The sequence below is a fragment of the Amblyomma maculatum genome, chromosome 4 (assembly GCF_055883805.1).
Source record: "Amblyomma maculatum isolate TAMU_Amacu chromosome 4, ASM5588380v1, whole genome shotgun sequence".
NCBI classification, from domain to species: Eukaryota; Metazoa; Arthropoda; class Arachnida; order Ixodida; family Ixodidae; genus Amblyomma; species Amblyomma maculatum.
The window spans coordinates 89364696-89386916 of NC_139347.1; positions in this window are offsets into that span (position 1 = coordinate 89364696).

Consider the following 22221-nt stretch of genomic DNA (forward strand, 5'->3'; position numbering starts at 1 on the left):
GCACTTGAAGGACATTATCGTTGCTAACCGCTGTTTCAATTCCAGAACTAAGACTCTTATTATCATCGTCATCGTCGTATGCCTGGCCCCGTACATTTCAGGGTAGATGCCCCTCCCGCATTTTTCCTAATAAAGCTGCATTGTGCGAACTGAAGCCACAGTATTTGGTGTATTACTTGATTCGCGCTTGTAAAGCTAGCTACTGAGCCTGTATAGTATTTCATATGCCTTCTCCCACATCGTCACCCATCATGATATTCTTTCTTCTCTCCTTCCCCGTCCCCAGTGCAGAGTACAGGCCAGATTTGAATTATTCTGGCCAACCTCTCTGCCTTTTGCTTTCAATAAATCCATCTATCTATCTTGGGGTCACAAATGCATTAACGTGCTATAAGTTGTATTAAGGTTATGTACTACAGCGGCCAGTCCTCTTCTGTTAGGCTATGTCCTGGGATTAGGTTACACCCCAAGTCTTGTTATTTAATTATACTGCCACTTAGAATTTACTTTTTTTATTTTTCAGAAGAGAAATATAGGGCACCAAGGTTCGGGCCACAGTCCTCATGCACGCGAGGCGCCTACGCCATTTACTGCCTCCCCCTCCACTACACTACCTTACAGCGTTAGCAAAAGTAATAAGGCAATGTCAATTATGTTTTTACAGAAGTGGAGTACAGACGTATTTTTTGTTTATGCGGAGCTTCTCTAGTACTTATCATTTTATTTATTTATTTCGTATTTATTATTTTGTAGTCTATCCTTTCTTTACTCAGGCTGACAGCGAAATGCTGGCGCTAACCTCATCAGTGGTTACACGTCGAGTCTGAAATATTTCGAACATTTGAATTCTTTTCGCTTTCGCTTCCACATACTGCGCGTAGGTGGAGTAATATACTCTCGCCGGAACTCTCTCGCTATTATTCTGAGCTGCCTACAGTTATGAGTTCCACTCGCTTAAATAACAATCCAGAGGATGTGCACTCTTTTTTAGGTTTCCTTATACAAGTTAAGCGCACGTGAAAAAAAAAATGGATATTAAGCTTAATGTAGTGTTCTTGTGCTCCCCTCTTGAGGTATTTCTCATTACGGAATTACGCCTCTGGCAGCCAGAGAAGCAATGTAATAGCGGCACCAAAAGCGCGGCGACAAATTTTCGCCAACGAACAAAAAGCAGAATTCCATTTTCAGGCATTGTAGCTTAAGAAAGGACAACGCAGTGGATCAAATATTTAAGGCCTTCGCAACGATGATGAAGATTAGCAAAGATTAGCCCTACCAAAGAACCGGTAAAGAAAAAAAAAACGAAGGAGAGGGATGACCAAGTAAGGCAACGTGGTTCTGACTTGCTTTTCTTTGTTCGTGCAGCATTCTATAGCTACCTTACCTTTGCAACGCGAGAAAATTACATGCGGGGAAAGTGGAAAAGCAATTAAGGAAGACTTTTCGCGGGTCATTAACCGTCGAAACAAACAGCGCCAATAATGAGCGCTGAAGGCCGTGTAACCCCAATTTAAAGAACGAACAAACACAAAGAAAACGAAAGCACTCGAGCGTGTCGATCCTCGATTAGCCACACTGACGAGGCCCAAATTGCGACATTTGGTGACTAACGTTTCGCGTTACTTCTTTTCTTCTCGGCTTAGTAAGTAGCAAGCAGAAGCGTGTTGAAATCCTGGGACTAACGTTGGCATCTCCGCTTATTGCGCAAAAACGAACCCACTGAGCTTCAGAAACGAAACCACGCTTTGTTCCAATACAATGCGAAGTATGAGAAAAGGTAGTACCTAAGGTTTGTATCTAAGCACGCGGGTGCAAAGAACATTCGCGAATTAAGCTTAGCAAATATATAAATAACTAGCAACTGAGCAATGCCCACTGGCTGCAAAGATGCTAAAAATTAGGTCACCAAGCGTTCATGCTGCAGATATTGTGACTCATCTTCGAGCCGCACTTACTGCAATAATTTCATTTACGATTTTTAAGAAGCCCGCGCAAACAACATAGCGTTTTTGGCGTTCCTTTGTAGAACAACAAACTGGCTTAGCTAGAGCAGTTAGTGAGCATATGTGCGAAAGGTGCGCCACTACTTTTCAAGCCTTCATTACTGCTTTTTCTGACATTAAAACGCTGTACAAGAGGGATTACGCGGCGAATGTACCAACCAATGTAGCAAGTGTAACCAATGTACCAGTGTACCAATGTACCAAGTAAGTAACTTATGGGATAAGTGCGCTTCGCCTCATATACACATATGCTGCAGTGAAGCACGCTTTTCGGGACGAAACGTAGGCGTTCGATTTATTTAGTGATTTGTTTATTCATTTTTCTTTCTTTCTTTCTTTCTTTCTTTCTTTCTTTCTTTCTTTCTTTCTTTCTTACTTTCTTTCTTTCTTTCTTTCTTTCTTTCTTTCTTTCTTTCTTTCTTTCTTTCTTTCTTTCTTTCTTCTTGCATGTTGCAGTAAAGTCGGGCATGGAGGTTAAAACTTCATTATATGCAATAAAAATGAACAATTAAAAAGTGAAATTCAAATAGAAGAAACATGGCGCCCTGAAAACATGAAATTTTTTAGCTGTCAGGAAGCCCACCCATATTAACATGATTGAACGGTATGATTGCGACTTAGTTTTTTCTTTAAAAAAAAGGAAAGAAGAAAGGCCGCTCGCTAGACAGCGTCAGTGCTGTTCGGTCACGTATAGTGAGTGCACAGGGAAATAATTTTATTGAGAAGTGAATACACTCAAAGCTCTTCGAAATACAGAACTGACTTCCTGTGACGTTAGACGTTACAACTTTGGAAGGCTTCATATTCCAATTCAGATTGCTGTTTCAGCAGTATGAAAATAATGAGTTGTGTGTGTTGTACTAGTTATGATACGTCAATAACACTGGTACCGAATGGGCGGCATTCTTTGATTGCGTACCATGGGCAACCAGAGAATAACAATCATAACGCTAAAACAAAGTATTTGATACAGAGAAGCGGTGCACAGTACCATGCTCCTCCTTATTTATGGGCCCCTAGAACACCTCGGACCAGTTAAGTGGGTGAATTTCAGCCAACCGCAGCGGTCTACGCTAAACGAACACTGGGACGCTTACTTTTTTGGATTGCATCATCCAAAAGGCTTTGATACGACTTGATTTTTTTTCGTTTACGTGTCATATACATAAAACATCGGCCAAACACATGGAGGTTGTTGCTGCCCAAAACGCACCAAATATTTTCAAAGAGTACACAAGCCAGTAATGATGCGCGTTAGACCGATTCCGTTTCATTGCAAGCCATGTGTTTTGGATGTTTCTGCGCTATCCAGATTGACTTGCCGCTTGAACCATTTGCTGATTATTAAGCTCCGCCTTTGAGGGAATGAAAATACAGCGGTAACAGCTGCAGTTTGCGTCTACCTTCGCGGATAATCGTTCTTGCATATGCATGCATTTCGCTGTTATCTTGATCCCTAAACGCTCAGTCTGTGACTCTGTTCTCTCTCTTTCTACCTCACACGCACACACACATTAGTGTACATTCGTAAGCTAGCACATTATGTGAAAAGTTCCCAGCCATAAATAAATGGTTCGGTTTCCATCTCACACTTCCACTTCAAAGGAGCTACGCGAATTGAAAGTTCCTGCTGATTTGATTTCACGCGCTTTAGTGACGTCTCACAACTCGTCGACCAATTATATCCCGGCAATGTCACCTGCCAACTATCTCCAGCCGGAGGCATGTCGACAGCTTTTCTGACGAACGAGACCTTTAACGCTATCTCGTTAAAATGCGATCGATGTAAACTTCGCCAAAAGGCGTCGTTGACAGCGCGTGGTAGTAACTAAACACGAGTGTGTCCTATACGAAACCCTTTATTATTGCAAACGAAATCAATATTTTTGATACCAGCAATGTACTATCGTACCTAACCTTGCGTAACTATACAAAGTTGCGCTTGTGATCAACAATATAATCAGCACTAACTACCCCCTTCCATTAAGCCTATTTGTCCAGCCTTCGCGTAATACTAGGCAGGCATCTAACTGTAATTTTAACCTCCCCAGATGTAGAAATGTATTTGGTGAGCGACTGGTGCAGTTTAATGGGGTTAAAATATCGAATGAATTGCCGATCGAGGTAAAAGCCGCCAGAAATTTTAAATTGACATGTAAACTGTATTAGTAGTCTAATAAAATTCTGCCTCAATGTCTTTCTTACTGAACTTTAAATGTGTTGCCTAGTTTTTGAAACATGCTTTACACTGCTATTTATTATTGCACACATGCTATTAGGTGTGCGCGATAATGTTTGTGAGTATCCTGTACTTCGCTTGCACTTTATTGTACTTTGTAACCATATTCTTTCTTATTCTCTTGTTTTCTTCAAGGTAGTACTATTATGCTTGTCGATTTTATTTGGTACTCATAATTATGTGGGTATTTTATTTTACTTGCACTTTGTTTTGTATTCTTGCAGACGTGTGCAATTACTGTATAGCATACGTCTGCACCACGTATGCCGTATGCAATTATAGCACAAGCTCTCAAAATTAGGGCTCCATCGAAATAGAACGATTACTTTAGTCGCAGAAGGCTGGGTTTAGTAGGCACATTGTACGGCACATTGTACATTGTAGGCACATTTTTCTGGTGACATAATCAGGATGATTGACAAGTGATACATCAGCGCACAAATACGAGGCCCAGATACTGCGCGTAACTGTCACGCATGGGATTTCGTTCCATGAGCCTAAAAGCACCCGACTCAACTATATATACTCAGCTTAACAGTCTGTGGTGTTTCAGAGGACACCATCTTCAAAAACGGCCACACAACAAAACGTGTTTTTATGTCATTGGGCCGCAGGTACTCTAGGCCTAACTAGCCACTTTAATATGCTACGTTGTTCCTCTTACTATGAATAATCGCCAGAAGGCAGGCTAATCGGGCGAGTCATATTTGTTCATGGCTCGATGTAAGCTTCGAACATTCCACTGCCAGCGCCGGTCGTAAACGGGGACATAAAAAAGGCATCCAGACAGTGACCCAACCCAAGGCAGTCTTTGGCTACTATACTCAGAAGCGAAGACGGCCTGTCGCGACAGTGCCGATGAGGAAAAAGAAAAAAAAAACATACAAACCAAGGAACCTCACCGCGGAGCGCTCCAGCCTTCTTAGTTCGCTCAGTTGCGTACACGTACATACGCACGAGCAGTCTCAGAACCCAGATCGAACGAGAGAGGCTTCCGGTAAAGGAGAAAGAAGGAAAAAAAAAAAAAAAAAACGCGCTACGAGATGAGAAGCGACCGACGCTCACACACCCCAACCAGCAGCGCTGGCCGGAAGCGAGGGCCATATAACACAACGCCGGCTGACGACGGGACGCGGCAGCAGCGGTGGTTTCGCGGACTCGCGCTCACCACTGGCGCGCAGCGGAGGCGGCTCGGACCCTGCAGCGGCGGAGGCAGCGAGCGTTTTGTTGGGTGACGCGGGAGTTAACTAACCGGACTGCGGAGAGGAGGGAGTCATCCGTCGGGCGCTGCACGCTGCTGCGTGCCGGGGGAATCTCTCTATTTATCACGCGCGTAAATAAAACACCCCGCGCGGCGCGGGAACGCGCGCTGCGAGTCCGGTTCGAGAAACGCTCAGTGCGTGTGTGCGTGCGGCCTACCACGCGGGCAGCCCAGGCGCGGTGGAGACGTGAATATTTCAGGCCAGGCAGACAACCGACCAACCGGCGGCGCCGCAACCCTCCTCGCCCAGCCACTGTCTCGAAATACTACCCTGCCCTTCCGAAGCATTGTGCCGCTACCTGGCCCGGTGCTGCTACCGCGGGCGCGAGCTTTATAATTTACACCGGCCTCCGCCGTGGGCAGTGGTGCCGCGGGGCGTTTCTTTGGTTCTCGAGTGCAGCAGTTGCGATTCTGCTCCGCGCTCGACGGTGGTTTCACCTATTTTTTTTCTCTCTCTTTCTCTTGTCGATGGTGCGGGAAAGACCAACTCTTTCTAGTTTCAGTCTACTCTCTCTCTCTCTCTCTCACGGTTGCCAGCAGACTGACTGTCTGTTGTCTCATTTCAGGTAGCGCTCCTTTTCTCGACCACTTGCTCTTTTCCTGTCCCGCTGGGTCTCGGCGTTTATGTTTTTCGATCACCGGATCATTACGCTCTCCGGCTCGAGTAAAGGTTCATTCGGGACGGTGTGTCTTCTTTCTTTCCACCTTTTTTGTTGCTCTTAATTATTTGTCTCCTCTGTGGGAGTAATTAACTCTGCAAGATGGCTAAGAACTATGGCGAGATCTGATACGGCTGAAAACACCAATTTCCTCACGGCGCTGCAAAACATTTATTTCTGATAGATATTCGATGCTGGTTCATTCTTGAGCATACCAACGATCTTATACTTTTTTCTTTCTCCAACGCGGTAAGCTAAATAATCTATTCTTGCGGTGCATCAAAAATGTCTAGGTGCGGTTTGTCGTACAGCGTAATACAGACTGATTGGTCTTGACTGCGATTTCTTGTATTTCTTTTTTCCCCCATATCAGAACCTCGTAATAGCTATTTTCCAGCAAGAGAGCCCTAACGGGAAATTTTTACCTTTTGCAAACCCTGTCCGTATCACAAGGATGTTTCAACCAACGCTGCGTCTAACCGTCTGATGTGTGAAACAGCAAGAGCTGAAGTTCAGTAATAACTGCTGGTATTGCGCACGTCACAGGTAGCGATAATAAAATTTGGCTGCCTTTTGTAAGCGTAAGCTATTTTGCGACGAAACGAAAAGGCGTTTGAGTTTCAGAGGCAATATTCTAGAGCCAAAATCTGCTATTCTAAATCGATTTAAGTTCACCCTGAACGTGCGGCAACGCTATTTTGCATACGCTTTTCATTTCCCGCGACCTCCAAGATTTAAAAAAAATCCTGCATAATGCACAAGAATCGGTTACTGATGTGAAGGCAAACACCATTCTTCACGATCATTTTCATGTCATACAGTCCAAACTCTAGAGAAGTAGAGCAAGCATACAGTGCCAATAATTTCCCCAAAACATTAGTAGGCTAGAATGTAACTGTCACTCGTTTGGAACGTCATGTTGGGTACTTCAACAAGGCAACATGAAACAAGAATAATTTGCTTTGCCGCCGCCTCAGCGTATCATACGCCACCTACACATGATTAAAAACCAACAGACGCGTGTCAAAAATGTGGCAAAATATTCTGTAGTCGTGTTGTAACAAAATACTTTTGTTTTGCTGCATAGCGCATTTTGTAGTGCTGTGATTTATTTTCTTCAGTAACTGTACAAGAGTCCGATGTTACTACCCAAACTTCTCTTCGCACTACATGTTCGCGGGTAAAAAAAGAAAATTAAAAAAATACGCATAACGATTTTCTTGTGACTACAGAAAATGTTCACCAGACTTTTTTCGGAGGCCAAGTCGTGCCTCTCTTCCGGCTTTTCCTTTGTGTTTAGCACTGGGCTATGCGGCTTCATTATTATTTCTAGCCCGAGTATGAGCTGTAAACAAACCCCCTTTACTAACATAAAGGTGTGTGCCAAATATAAATAGCGCATCCAAGTTGTATATTAGCGTGCTCATGCTCGACTTAAGCCGTCCATTCGGGCACTCGAGTTTAAAAGTTTCTTCTTAGAAACCCGCGGCGGCGTTAATTGACCGGAAAACGAACGTCGCGGCGCTCCCGTGACGGCAAATTTATGTGCAGCGACATGCTTCACCGAGATTCCAGCCCTGATTGCCACGTTTCCGCAGCGTCTCACACTACTACACGCTCAATTGAGCGCCACATACGCGACAAACTTCCCTCGCTGGCCCGGTGATTGGCTGTGTGCGGTTGGAGTTAAATGAAAGCAAACAGCTCGGAGGCTGTAATAAGACTACATCGACAGCGGCACAGGTGCGCTGCAAAATCGGAGAAGAAAATCCGCGCGACGCTTTCAACAAAATTGCCCCTGCGATGGAGGCGGTGTTGCTGGTGAAGCCTTGAAAGACGGCAACGACGCGGTAATCCCCATGCTTGGTATTTCTTTTTTTTTTTTTTTCCATTCCCGGCGCTCGCAATTCTCGCTCGACTCATCGCAATCCTTTTTCAAGGCACGAATCGAGAGAGCGGACAGAAGCGATCACGGGGACAGAAACAGTGGTGCGCTTAAAGCCGCAGGAAAGCGGGTGGAAGCGTCAGAAAAGGGGAGGAGGTGGGGAGGGAGAGAACAAAGCGCAACGTCGCCAAGAAAAAAATTATGACACCATAAACCGGAAAAACAACGAACAAGGACGACAAAAAGATGGAAAGAGGTGGGGGAGGAAAAACCCGTGATCTCTTCATCGTCGCTTTCCGCGTTGTCGTCGGAAACAAGAAGAGATTGCCTTTACCTTCTATACAGGTAACAGAGGGCGCGGGGAAAATCAGAGTCTGTTTCGGGAGAGTTATTCTATTCATTTTTCTTGTTCTTTTCAAGCTGGCAGGGGAGGCTTCAGTGAAACAATGTGCGCGCTGAATGCAAATAAAAGTGACGAGAAAGCGCACGATTCAGATTGCGTTTTCGAAGATGATGGAAGATGATGGAGACATGAGGAGCAGCTCCGGCTGTTCAACATTAGCGCGCCAATGTTTGAGTCGCAAATGGAATCATAATAAAGACGGGTAAAATAAAAAGGCAGCTAAATAAAATGAAGTAATGATAGGAGGGACGCAGGCAGGGGACTCGTTTTTTTTTTTTTCGTAGCGATGATGGAAGGTAAAAAATAAAATAAAAATAAACAAAGAAGGACCAAGCAAGGACAGTGGTACTGCGAGAAATGTCAGCAAGCTGAAGACGAGTGAAAAACAGCAAAGTGAAAAAATCAAGATAGAAAGAGGCACCGACGTAGGAGTGGAGCCTGCGGTGTCTCTCGAAAATGAAAAAAAAAAAAAAAAAGAAGTAAAAACGGAGATAGGAGCCAGGAAGAGAGAGCGAAAAGTAATCTGCCGACAGCGCGCCGACCACAATATCGTCGACACAAATTGAGACAAACCCTCCGAGCCGTGGGGTAAAATATCATAAGCGACGGCTGACTGTAGAAGAGGAAACGGCCCTGTGTACGAAGCAGGTATGGGCCGCCGGTGGCGTCACACAAGAAAGAGACGTCGTGAAAAGCTCGGCGGCTGCGGTGGCGATGTAGAGAAAAGCGAAGGAGTTGCGCAAACAGAGTGGGAGGAGGAGAATAAGAAGAGAATAGAGTAGTAGAAGGGAAAGCGCGAACAAAGCCCGCGCAAACAATCGCCAAGTGTCGGGAGCAAACAGCTTTTGTGAGACGAGAGGAGCAAAGCACGCTCCCAGAGTCCGGAGCCGAGAGCGAGACGGTGCGGGGCCCTTTGGCGCGCTGCCGGCTCCTCCCATGGGGAAAACCACGGGCTCGCGAGAATGGAAGCACATATGGTGAGCGAAGAACGAGTGGTGGCATGGAGGTGAAGAGCGAGGGAGAGGGGGTTGGCAAGGAAGATATAAGACAGTCGCGAAGGAGGTGGGCACGGAAGAGGAGGGCGATCTCTGACCGGGCAGACTCTGAGCTGAGACGGCCTCACACGGCACACTCGAAGGGGAATAACGGTGAAAGATCGAAGCGATAAAACAAGGCACGTGCGGTCCGGCTGGGGACTGCTTAGAATGCCCCGTGACACGCCGTAAAGCTGAGAGCGCTTGCTTTCTCGGGCCTCTCTTGGAGCTGCTGATGCGGCCCCGCCGCTGCCACGGCTGACATTTAGGTGGCAGGACCTAGAGCGCCGGTAATAGGTCTGACCTAGAAGTCGCTCGGAAACGTGGAAAGATCTTAGATTCGGCTCGGGACTGTCCCTGCGCATCCGATAGTCTCGAAGAGACAGCTTTATTTACTTTTTCTCCCTCCCCGACATGTAAACTTTAGCGTCTGAAGTCGAAATATGTGTTATTTACTTCACACCAGTATAGGTTAGCTTCAGTACAAGCGCCACAAGTCAGTAGTTCGAGAAATATTAGTGCCTTAAAGGTGCAGTCAGAGAATATTGCTATAATAACCACTTAACTCTCACTCATGTTCTTCTTGCAAAGGAAGCAGTATGTTGAAAGCCGACTGCCAGCGACGCTGTGGCCGCCATCTCGAGCATCGCCCTTCGCCTGCAGGATAAAAATTCATCTTGTTTCTCTTCCGATGCGATGCTAGGGGGCCGTTTGTAGCATATCATGCAAATACGCGACACTTTTTTGATGACTTTCAGGGATCGTCGATGACCAAAAAGTACATCATATATGAGCCTATTAACGAACAACAACGACACCACATTGGCACTTGCTACTAAGCAAAGACGAGCAAGACTTAGAGAAACACTTATGGCATCAAAAATTCCAAACATTAAACGTTATTTTTTTTTGTAAGAGTACAAAACGTATCTGACAGTGGCTCTCATAGAATGTAATCAAAGTTGTTAGGAGCATCAAAATGGCTGTGAAGAGGCAAGAGTGCGGATAAGGATTAAAGCTAAAATTGGGTTAAATGTTGAAACGTTATTACTCAGCAATCCCTTCCCTCCTCCCCTCCCACCCTCACGCGCACACACAAGAAAAAATATGGAAACAATTCATTATTCTGGGAAAACGAACACAAATGCTTCGAGTGCTAGACACATGTGTCTAATTTATGCGTTTGATTCCGTTTTAGGTGGCCGTTGAGAACATTTATGTTAGTCTCGCGTTGCGCTGCGACTTAGGACACCTGCTCTTCCCAATCGAAAAAGTTAAAAAACCCGGCTCAAAATAGGAAAAATATATCGCACCTTTGTCGTAACAACATTCTTTCAGTTGTGTAGCACTTTTTTGTAGCGTATTTCTTAAGAATGTAGTTGTGCAGCACTTTCCTGTGGCAACTACGCAAATTTCTGATGTTACTACAGAAATTTCCGAAATAACGACAACCTCACTGCTGAAAACCGCACAGACGTTCTTTTGTACTAAGACAAGCAATTTTCCACTCAGTTGTGCTTATAGCAAGGTTTCCTCCTCCGTCCTAGCGCTTCTCGAACCGCATAAATATTCTGTCAAAAATGAACCGCCTAGCCAGACAAGCTTTGTTCATGTATTTGCGCATGACGGCCAGGAACACCACTGCGTTATTTTCATCCCCGTTGAATGAACACTGTTTCGTAAAAGCAATCTTCCTCGCAAATGAATCAGATTGAATTTCCCACAAATATTGTAATAACCCGAGAAAAAGAAATCGGCCATTAATTTACAAAACATATTTTACAAGGCTGATAGCAAAAGTCAGGAAATCGCGGAGACCACGAGCGGGACCGGCATTATATAAGCGCTCTACGAAGGCGGTCGAGAAAAATGAACGTGGACAATTTAATCTGTGATTGATTTTGAAATTCCAAAGGAACGTGGTCAGTCCTTACGGTGAAAGGGAGCGCACAACAAGAAGTGAGGGCCTGTAAAGAAGAGCGGGACGAAAACGAGCGCTGTCCACTGCTCTGGATTATACGGCGCTCAGCTACTGAGTCGAAGCACCTTGGTTCGAATCCAGCCGCGTTTCGATCGAGGCGAAGTGCAAAAGGCACCCTTATGCTTTGAGAACAAGTGCACGCGTTTAATATTCTCAGGTGGTCGCAATTAACTCGGAGCTCTCCACCACGGCGTAACTCATTGTCCGAGTCGCTTCGGAACGTTACATTCCATGTACGACACCGAAAGGAGCTGTGCTCATTTCTTGATTTCCTTTTCTTTGCGCCTCATCATTGGGCGCCCCTTGTTTGACGACGACTAGCCAACAAGATCTACGTTCCAAGCGAACAAACTGTTCAGATCGATCATATTCTTTATCGCTATAATATACATACACAGTTATCGCAGGAGAGCTTGTTGCTTCACGAAGAGAAAATTATTTTATTTGTCGCAAGTATGGTTCCTGTCCTCGAAGGTGACCGCATGCACAACGTTAAGTATTTCAAAGCTGCGGGAAGTCTAAGTGAATAGCGCTGTAGGAGCTAGGTTCACAGCGAACAAAGAGGGAGAAGGAGTTCGCTTAGGCGTCGGAACGCAATAATCGATGGAAAAAGTACGTCGCGTGACGGCGCTAATCGATGAAACCGGATGCAGCCGCCGCTGGCCAGCCGAGCGGCGGCGAATGCCTGGCGCTGGAAACAGCCGGGCATGAGCGCGAAAAGAGAAAACGTGTGAGAGAGAGGGGGCAATATACTCCGCCAAGCTACGGCTACGCGCACCCTTGTCACAGTGTTTTGAGAACTGCTGTCCTCGATCCCTTTTTCTGCATTTTATTTACGCTCGAGTTCGGTGGTTCCGCCTTTTCGAGTACCCCTGTCGTACGCAGTTGACACTTTCTGCAGAGTACGAGAAGAGTAAATTTTTTAACAATAATATTATTCTTTATGTTGCCTATCGAAATCTATTACCATGGGAGGTCCCACCTGCGGCCTTCTACCATGGGACCTCTCGCTGTATATTCTTGTAAGCTGTTTTCTGATTCGAAAATAAACTTTCAACTTCAACTTTAACTTCAGCATATCTATACGTGGCGAGAGGCGATGACGCCCAACCCATGGGTAGAGTGATCAGCAGTGCCCTTCATAATAATGACTCTGCAAAAATCGAAAGCTCCGTTAAAAACTGTTCATGGATAAGAAAAAGAAATCCTCAATAATAGCCTGAAATCTGGATCGGCAACGTATCTACGCCATGAATAAGTAGCGTAAATAGCACCGCCGTGGTTGTGCAGTGGTTATGGCGCTGGACTACTGTGCCCAAGTATGCGTTAATTGAATCACAGGCATGGCGGCCATTTTTCTATGGAGGCAAAAAGCAAGGCGCCTGTGTGCTGTCGTGCGATGTCAGTGCACGGTAAAGAACCCCAGGTGGTCGAAATTTCCGAAGTCCTCCGCCTACGGCGTCTCTCATAGCCTGGGTTGCTTCTGGATGCTAAGCCCCATGAACCAACCAACCAAACCTAAACAGTGTAAATAAGGAAGAGAAAGCTAGGCGTCATAAAATCGGACTCTCGAATAATTTTGGCCACCTGGAGCCCTGCTAAAAGCAAAATCCTTATATGACTACCCCGCCGGTGTGGCGCAGTGGTTACGGCGCTCGACTACTGTTCCTAAGGACGCGGGATCGAATCCCGGCCTCGGCGGCCGCTTTTCGATGGAGGCGAAAAGCAAGGCGCCCGTGTGCTGTGCGATGTCAGTGCACGTGAAAGAACCCCAGGTGGCCGAAATTTCCTGAGTCCTCCACTATGGCGTCTCTCATAGCCTGAGTCGCTTTGGGACGTTAAACCCCACAAACCACCACCAACCACCTTATATGACTCGTGCAACGCAGAACGTGTCACCGGAAGCAGCGGTACCGGAAGTTAGGCGACGGCACGGGACGTTATGAGTCAAATAATAATTGCAGTATTTAGGTATGAACTCTTTCGTGTCAGAGTTGCCATAGCAACTGTGACGCCAGCCATTGTGAAACCACTGAAACGGCAAGTGCGACAAAGCCATAAACAACAGATTCCCGTAACAGGACTCTTAGCCCCTTTGCTCATAAAGCATCACTGAAGGCCGTCTACGTGGCATGACCTCTTTCGTATTAAAACGGTTATGCAACCTTTCCTTGCACGGCGTCCCGGGTGATATTATGTGTTTGCGTGGATTGGTATAAATATTCTAATCTAGTTAAGGTGTAGGGATTCGAACCTTCACATACAAATCCACCTGTATGTTTTATTCACCTCACTACAACTCGTGACCTAGCGTAGCGGGAATTTCCAGATGAGGATGAGTGGAGTGGGCGCTGCGCGAGGAGAAGCATGAGGATGGAGAGGGCGCTGTCAGAGAAGCCGGAAAAGTACAGAAGTCATCACGCGGCCGGTCGCGTGAGCGAGCTGTCCATAAACGGAGGCGGTCCTAAGTCTCTCGGAAATCTTAATCAGAAGTGTCGATTAGAAAACATATAAAACACTAAACACCCCCCCCCCCCCCCCCCCCCAATTCACGCACTGCACAGTGAGTTACGCGCATATAATCTCTCATTTCTCTCTGCCGTCTCCCATTCGTTCAATCCAGGCAGTGGTCGGGTGCAGTCGACGTGTATTCCCTTCCCTCGCCCATCCGGCTTGGAGTCGCGGTCACACCCTCAAATCCATAAAGAAGAAAGTACCGCAAAGGTTTGACGTCCAACAAATAGCCGCATTGTGACGACCATCACTTGCTGGCGGATAAAATGCAAAGGCGCATCGCCTATTGTTAGACTCTAGACGAATGAACCCTTCTTCGCCAGGACTGAATGGTGCATTTAAACTCGTTACCAGCTGAACACCTACACTGGGATTGTTCACTGGGTCGCGAATGTCACTAGAGCTAATGAGAGAATGAATCTTGAGATGAGTGCCCATATTTGGTTTGGAGCCCCTCGGCACAAACTGGCGCCACAGGCTTACCGAAAACATTGGCATTTCTGGCAGACATGTACGGCTGCTTCTCTTTGGACAGCTCAATCACAGTTCTACTTCCGCACCTAGCAGTTGATCAGCCTTATGCCGTCCCTAGAAATATACAAACAGTCGAATTTTGCTGTCCTCGCGTTTTGTAAACACCAATACCAGCGTAATGACACCTAGAAGATCGCTGGTAGCCTCTCTGCATTATTGAAAACCAGCCTAAACAAACAGGGTCAGAAATAAGGTCACAAGTTTATACATACATATTTCTTCGGTTATATGCTGGTCATGAGCACCATTTCGTGCAGTAGAGTTGCTTACGACATGACTTTAGTCCTTGTAAATTGAAATCAAAATTAAATAAACAATGTGGTTATATGCAAACTTAACCGCGGATAATATCGACGTCAATCCTTCCGAAAGAAATCAGCCGTTGTTCAGCCTTTAGGGTTAAGCTGAGCACGGAGTCGTTGACCTACTTCTAGTAACTGTTCGTTTGTAAGCAAGTTGAGCCTCAGAGCTCATAGTTTGTGGAACATTGTGGGTAGTCAGGGAGTCGAGACTGGGTGTTCGAGGCGACACTGTCATTCGTTATTCCTGGTGAACTAGAGCTGCAGGTTTCTGTCTACACATCCTGAATTGCTCGTCCTCGCATTTTCTTGTTTCTCTTTAGTAACTTTAGCACTTATAGTTGGTTGTGAACGCGACCGAGCGACATCGGGTTGGCTGTCCACTAGCGCGGGCACAGGGATCGTCCTGGGTCCATTCCAACCCAATACACGGAGGTGTCCCTACTCCATTTCACAAGCTGTTCGCAGCATTACGAAAGGTGGGAGCGGTCTGTCACGATGCCGAGGTTTACACTACGCGCCCATCGACCCCGATATGGGAGCAAAAACATTTGCAAGTTTTTCTGATTGGTTCAGGCAGCCCTTACCTTCCGTAGTACTGCGGACAACTTGTGAAATGGTGTATAGACGCATCTGAACTCAACCGACTGTCTCCGAGCTCGCTATCGCTCTCGGCGGCGTCACGTAGAACCTGCCAACTGACCACACACTTGCAAACTCGGTCATGCCAAATAGTCTCGTGACGCCGTACGTTCCAGTCATGGCAACTGCAAGAGCACCTGCAACTCAGCTGCGTCGCCATGGTTTTTTTACCTTACATATCCGGCTGACCAATCAGCGCTCAGCTACGTCACGTGATTGTGTGATGCCTTTAAAACTTTGGCGAATCAGATCATTTTCTAGCGCCGCCGGGTTTTCTGCTCGTGCGGGCTGAATGCTATAGCTTTAAAAGAAGGTGCCAGCCGACAAAATCAAACTGAGCATATGTTCCCGAGCAGCAGTGCGTTTATGTAGATTTTTATCAAATATGTAACTATAAAGAATACGCAATACGCCAAGAATTCGATGCAGTTGAGCAGGTATCAGATATCTGCACGTCTTAGGTCAGAGCACTGTTAGGAGGAGCACGAGTTTTTTTCTGAGGAGTAGGCGATGTGCATAAAGTACGTTGTTTCTCGCTTCCAACAATCGTTCTCGGCTTACGCGAGCATTCTGCTATTTCCTTCTTGTGTGCTTCATTTTTTTTAGGCATAAGACTTGGACACAGCAAAAGCAACCTTCACAAGCGGGGTCTCCGGTTTCTCGTATAATGGAATTTTTCGCCGCCCATTCCTCGCCGTGTAACCTGACCCATGATTGGTTTTGAAGAAACAGAAAGAAATCTTTGATGGCTGGGAATGCAAAACAATAGATCCAGCCTCTTCCTCTTTCTCCTGCGTTACTCTTAGAACATGCCTTGTGATATTTTTTCTGAAAAATAAATTTGATTGAAAGTTAAACCCACAATGACCGGCTCTTGTGCTGTTCGAGTTTGAAAACAATAGAGCATCACGACGATTATCTATCTGTGCGAAAAAAAAAATTTAATTTCACCAACCTCTATGCCCTGAATGTATCGTCTTACGCAACATGTATTCTGTTTTCTTTACTACGATCAAATTTGTTTGAATCTCTATATTGAACGTGAAATGACTCCGATTTCATTAGAAACATAAGAAGAAGAAAAAAATAAAGAGAGATGGCCAGCTTTTAGAGGCGCTTATTTTCGAGACCACGCGCAAGAGAAAGTCATGAATAGTTTTTGCGCGATCGGCGTGCAACGAAAAGCTATCGTGGTTAGCGCTGCGCACTAACGATGAGCGAATAGCGTAGGGTGGGTGTCATAGCGAGGCTCAATATTTCGCTCATACGAAGGCAAAGTTAGTGCAGCAATCGGAACCACCATCGAGTTCAAAAGCTGGCACGATTTGTTACGTAAAACAAAGGGCAAAAATTATGCGAAGTGAGAATTTACCGCACTTTATCATCCTCGAGAAGTCAAGGGCATTGTTGTGCTCTCCACTACAGTATCCACATTACACCAGAGTGCCAGCGTTTAAAATGTAGCTTTCCTTTACGGTTCAATTTTTTTTTTCTGGAATTAGTTCGGGATGTGGGTTGGTAAACGTGGCCCAATATATATTTCCGGTCGGCGTTGTGTTAATGGGCTGTTGTGGCGTTGGTGTATTTAAACATGTTCGTCGTCGCTTTCGAACATGTCTTCTCCGTCTTTATCACAAAAGGCACTCTAGAGAGGTAAAGTGCGGGGAAGCAGCCTCAAAACACGCGGCTTGGCTGGTTGGTCCCCGACGTCCACAGTGCCCGAAGAACAACTGCGGCCGCAGCAGAGCCATGGCATGGCAGCTGTTCGATAACCCGCACGGTGCGCGCACCTGCAATCGCTGATTTATCCCTCGCGCACGCAAGCCGGTAGCGCCTGGCACCAAGCGTCGTCTGCCAGCAGAGAAGGGGTCGATGCCAGCGCCCCGTCGCGTGAAACACTGTCACGCGACTTTCAACTCGGAGCACTCGGAACGCGGTACCATTTCTCTCCGACTACCCGCCGAAGACTTTTCGTTTAATGGCTGCTTTCTTCTTTTCTTTCTTTCTTTCTTTCTTTCTTTTCTTATTACTTTCTTTCTTGCCTATTTCCAGCCAGAGAGAGAGATAGAGAGAGACCTTTCGATCATCCACCCATGCGTGCTTCGTTTCCCTCTCTGAATTGTCTTTGTACTAAAAATTTTATATTTCCGTAGAGCGACGTCATCCTCTAATAATGTAAGGGGTGGAGGGGTTGGGAAGAGAAATAGCCGGCTGAACAGAGAGAACACGTACGTTTTGTCGTCAGCAATCAACCGTGCTATTCAATACGCCTCGGACTGACCCACGTGCACTGTTTTCCTCCGTCCGTTTGCTGCCGCCGTTTAAAAATATAAGGAAGCAGAAAAATAACAGAAATTGAAATTATAGGTTGAGAGCAAGGAGATTGGAAGCTCGCCTACAAAAATGATGGCGAACGTTGCGGAATACTTGGTACAACCGGCCTTGTTCGCTGTTCTTTTTATAGGCGACACAACGCGTGCTGCGCACCTGGTCAGAAATGGGAATGTCCCTTCGAAAGACAACAAAGCGCGAGTCAGCGTTAGTCGTCGCAGTTCATCTCCACTGGGTACAGAGCTCGCATTTTCCGTTCATTCGTGTGTACGATGCGATGCTTGTTCCCTGTGTTCGACAGTCAGTGCGCGCCTCGCTGCTTGGTGTCGCTACCGCTCTTGTTTAGCATTTTAAGTGCTGTAGAATCGAGTATTCCTTGTAAATCGAATGTGGTATCACTAATGTTGAACGCCCTACACTGTGCCCTACACTGTCCCTATATTTACTATAACGATTGCTGAATTAGGTGTCGTTTTTAGGATACGTGTGGAGTTGGTCCCATTCGCAATAAATGGCAACCAAACGATACTGGCTGGGTAATGGGAAGGCTCCCAGGGTGAGGCTTGCCCGTACGAGCCAGCCTTGGGATGATCTACGCTATATGTCAGCGCGCTTTTCGATGGAGGCGAAAAGCAAGGCGCCCGTGTACTGTGCGATGTCAGTGCACGTTAAAGAACCCCAGGTGGTCGAAATTTCCGGAGTCCTCCACTCTGGCGTCTCTCATAGCCTCAGTCGCTTTGGGACGTTAAACCCCACAAACTAAACCAAACCTATATGCCAGCGCTTGGGATGATCTGTGCTCAGGGAATCTTAGTGGGCCTTGGGATGGGCGCCCAAAGGCAGCACACTTATCGTCGCCGCTTATCCGTATACCTGTCAAAAAATGACTGCGACTTAGCTCGGCTAGGCCCGGTTATGTAAGAAGGTGCAGCGGTGACGTAGCGGTAGAACATCCGCCTCGCATGCAAGAGGACCGGTGTTCAAATCCCGGTGCCGCGCAATTCTCCACCGGATGAAAGAAAAAAAATAAAAAATCCGCGTGTTGATGGAATTGCATAAACAGGTTAGGGGTGCGACCTGATGCCGGTGAACACCTCCGGCAACGCACTCCCTCACCAGAACAGGAGTTGGCCACCCTGGTGCAGTAATTGGCCGCAACCTCCTATGCTAAGAAGCTTGTTTATGCTTGGTTATTCTGTGTTGCTAAGCCAGGGTAGACTCATACTGATAACCTGGTTTACAGAGCGGACGTTCGATTAAGCCCGGTCAGACACGGTTTGCAGTGGTTTAAGTTCCTGCATGGCTGTCTGCGAACGTCAAGGAAACACAGTTATCTGAAACACTGGTTTCAGCGCTCGACTCCTCCATAGCTGTCTGTGAACCGCAAGGACACCGCATTCGGTCTAGACGAATCAAAGGTGTCGAGGGCATTTTGAAGGGGGAGGTCCCAGGATGTGAGCCAGATGGGTAATGGAGGCGATGGAGGGAAAAAGTAAACGGGAGGCTGGAAGGCTGTATCAAGAAATGTTCTATATTTGTAGAAATATGTGTCGGTACGAATAAAGCTTGCCAGAAGTGTGAATACGAAAACGCAGAAGGTGTGCGAAATAGAAGAATAAGCGAAGTTGTAGAAGAAAAATTGAGCGCGGTCGGCTCCCTCGCGCCACACTTGAGGTGAAATTTTCAGCGGCGATGACCTTTCCTCGATGATGCCAGTGAAACGTTCGCTTTAATAAAATAATCAATGGCCCACTTGAAATCCGAGCGGTGTGCAAGGACGTGCAACGTGTTAATTTTTTGCCTTTTACATTTTTTGCTTAAAATCTGCTTTAATTTTGCAATTACTGTATTACTACTTGTAAAGCTTTGCCGCCTCACTTTCACAAATTTTTTCTTTAAGAAGATATGTGTGAGCCAAATACAGCGTTCAGTGAAAGTTAGCTTTCGTACAATTTTGCTCCTTTCATTTATATGAGTTTGAGGCGGCGCCACATGATGGCGCCCCAACACGTCTCTCTCTACTTCCCTCTCTACTTCTCCCTACTCAAAAACAACGGTTCAGCACTTGGGCATTATCGCCCCTCTAAGATACATAAACTCACTATTCAAACCTATCCTATATTTCGCCGCTCGACCCTCTACAAGCTCTTCGGCTTTTTGCACCGCGTGCTTGCCTCACTTGTCGAAAGAACGCTGACTAACGTGCGTCCCTCAGCAGATTTTATATAGAAAATTAGAAACTTGTCCCTTAACGACTGTGAAATGGGCTCTTTTGATGTAAGTTCACTCTTCACCAGCGTTCCAACTGATTTATTAGAAGTTTTCGCAGCTTCTCTAGAACCTGATTCCTTTTGCCTGGCAGTTCGCCAGTCGATGTGCCAGGTCCTACTTCTGCTTGAGCGACACTTATTTTACTTTCGGCGAAATGTTTTACAAACAGATTCAGGGAGGTACGGGTGCCTCATTTCCAGTGACTGCTGCAAACCTAACAATAGAATAATTGCAAAGCCGGGCACTAGCTTCGTTCAGCTCACAACCGAGAATTTTTTTGCATTGTGTTGATGACTGTTTTTCTATTATTAGGGATGATTCGTTACCTGGTTTTACAACGCATCTGAACAGCATAGAACGAGCCACCCCCCCCCCCCCCCCCCCCAATTTCTTACTTTTCATGCCTTAGTGAAACAAAACTAATTCACTTTCTCATTCTGCGTATGCAACAGGAAGAGCCCTCATACTGCACACTATTTTTATAGTAAATCCCTTCATTCAGCCTCTCACAAGAGATCAGTAATGGCCTCGCTTTTTCATCGCGCAGAGCGCACCTGCACAGAGCCAGAATATTTGCAAGCCGACCATGAAGGAGTGGGCAAGATTCTCACAAGGAATGAATACCCGCTGTCTTTTGTAAAAGCCGTGAAGTGTCAGCTGTGGTGGTGGTGAAAAACTTTATGCACCAGCTGTCGCGCCCCCCGCGTTCCAACAGTGGTCGTGCCGTCACAAAGCGCGCGCTTGTGCCCTGTGTGCCCGCAATCAGCGAATCCTTGACTCGCATTTTGAGGACCTATGAGGTTCTGGTTTTAAGGCGACAGCCTCTAATGCCTCATGCTCGCAGATTCTGTCCGTCCGTCCATCCGTTCGTCCATCCGTTCGTAACGCTTTCGTTTCCTGGGATGCGGTAGCTGGCAGCTGATATGGACGAGTAAACTGGCGCCTTTCACTTGGGAGGGTTATATCAGAATCAGTCAGCCAAGACTCTTATCCCTTTTATCACGTTATCCCTATAGGCTACGCAGGCACGTCCATACGGCTCGGTTAAAGCAGGGCTTTATATGTTAGGTGGTAGCCTACGCTATCGCGTCATACCGATACAGGCGCCCGTGCGAAACCTTTCATTTGGCGATTACTCGAGCGCCGCACCACACAGCATATAGGTTTGGTTTGGTTTGTTGGGTTTAACGTCCCAAAGCAACTCAGGCTATGAGAGACGCCGTAGTGGAGGACTTCGGAAATTTCGACCACCTGGGGTTAGACGGTGCAGCAGGCTTCAGCGGCTAAAAGGCGCAGTATCTGTCATAATACTCTGCGGACACCTTAACCGGGCCGTAATGGAAAGGACGAAGGTGGGAGTGAAAACAGAGGGAAAGAGGTGCCGTAGTGGAAGGCTTCGGACCACCGTGCGATAGAGGCTTTGGTTGGTTGGTTGGTTCACAGGAAGGGAAAGGCGCTGTATCTGTCACACTTCTGTGGACACCTGAACCGCGCCGTAAGGGAAGGAATGAAGGTGGAAAGGGGAGCCGTAGTGGAGGGCTACGGAGTAATTTCGACCATCTGGGGATCTTTACCGTGCGCTGACATCCCACAACACATGGACGCCCCTTCGTTTCGCCTCCATCGAAATGCAGCCTCATCGCATTTTAGTGAGGTCCTGGTGGCAGTTCCTGGCCTTACGGGGTTGGGACGGTGGGCCGGCGCCGCTCGCGGCAGGGGCTGGCCGGCCACCGAATTTTTATCTGTTGTAGGCCGTCATTGCACCCGCCACCGCTTCGGTGATGATGGACGACGGCCGTTGTTGCGGCGCGCGTCTTTCTCTCCCGCTTCTTTTTTTTTTTTCTTCTCTATTTTCTCTTCTGTCCGCACGAGGCAGCGGAGGTGACTCAGCTACAGAGCCACTAGCAGGCCCGTGCATTTTCTTTTCCTTCTTCCTACAGCCATAACAACAACAACATTCTAGTGATCGGAACGAAGGAAGGGTGGCAGTTCTTGGCCCTACAGGGTTGGGACCGTAGGTGAACGCCGCTTGCGGCGGGGGCTAGCCAGCCACCGAATTTTATCGGTTGTAGGCCGTCATTGCACCCGCCACTGCTTCGGTGGTGGATGACGACGGCTGTTGTTGCGGTGCGCGTCTTTCTCTCCCTCTTCTTTTTCCTTTCTTC